Consider the following 1,320-nt stretch of genomic DNA (forward strand, 5'->3'; position numbering starts at 1 on the left):
AGAGGGCTTTGAGGGTGTTGCTTTCAGGTTTACTAGGGGAGAGGGTGGCAGAAGGTAGCCTAGGTAACATTGGATACACTAGGCATTCTCTTTTTTTTTCTCCTTCCCCACCCCGGGGTCAGTCTGGGGACAATGGCACAATCTGGGGACTGAGGAGCTCACCCTGAGGGCCACGACGGCTCACCCCGAGCCGAGGGCCGAGGGCAGCCCGCCCCGGGCAGAGGGCCACGATGGCTAGCCCCGAGCCAGGGGCCGAGGGCAGCGACGGCTTGTCCCAAGCTGGGGGCCGAGGGCAGCCTGCCCCAGGGGCCGAGGGCAGCCCATCCCAAGCAGGGCAACACCCGCCAGGAGTTGGCTGGTATACTCCCCCTCCAATTGCCCCTACCCCAGTCTGGTCCCCTCGCCTGACTGAGGACTCTGTGTTCAGGGATAGTGTTTCCAATTCAGCACTGCCACTTCTACCCCCCCCATAAGTGGTCATACTATATTTTGAAGTAGGTGTCACTGCCCTCCCCCTTTATATATGATAAAGAGAACCTGAGAATTGTGAACAGACTCCCCCCAGGTCTAACCATCTTTTGGCAGAAGCATTCAACAGAACAAAATTTGTGGTGCATTTAGGATGTCGGTCCTCTTGTGCATGCTGCCACTGTTAAGGTCATCAGACTCACAGTGACTTTCAGCAATCCATTGCATAGGTAATCATCTTCTTTGGCCTGTACAATGCATAGATAATCATCTTCTTTGGACTGTCCAAGGAGACTCAAACCCATTTCTCCTTGGGAATCCTTGAATTCCTGTTGTTGAGCCTCGATCTTCACTGAGGGCCAGTCATCAACTGTTTAAGTGTTCAATTATCAATAAGCCGAGGTCTGTCGAAGGCCATAATGGCCCTGCTTTAAGTGGTTCACTGCTTCCACAGCTCACCACAGTGTCTTTGCCTCTGCCGCCATCTTGCATCTCCCCTTTTTTCTTTTATGAAGACAAATGTAAAATATTTTACATAATATTTTTATGAAACCTTTGAAATGAAGACTTTATTTACTTTTATAATAGTCAGTCATACCTTGGAAGTAGTTGTTTAGCAAATATAGTTCTTTAGGCTAAAATGTATTTGTGCTTTTCTATTCTCTTGCTTATAATTCTACTCTACAGTCAGGTGCAGACTTGGAATTACATGAATTTTTCTTTCAATCATTTTAAACTTTATGAGATTCTCCTCACAAAGAACTTCAGAAATCATAAACTCAAGTATTCTCTTACACTGCCCATATCTGAAAGCAGATTGAGAGTTACCAAAAATTCTCTAGGTTAAAAAGG

This window comes from Elephantulus edwardii, unplaced genomic scaffold, assembly GCF_000299155.1.
Source record: "Elephantulus edwardii isolate Elephantulus edwardi_28Jun2011 unplaced genomic scaffold, EleEdw1.0 scaffold00030, whole genome shotgun sequence".
NCBI classification, from domain to species: Eukaryota; Metazoa; Chordata; class Mammalia; order Macroscelidea; family Macroscelididae; genus Elephantulus; species Elephantulus edwardii.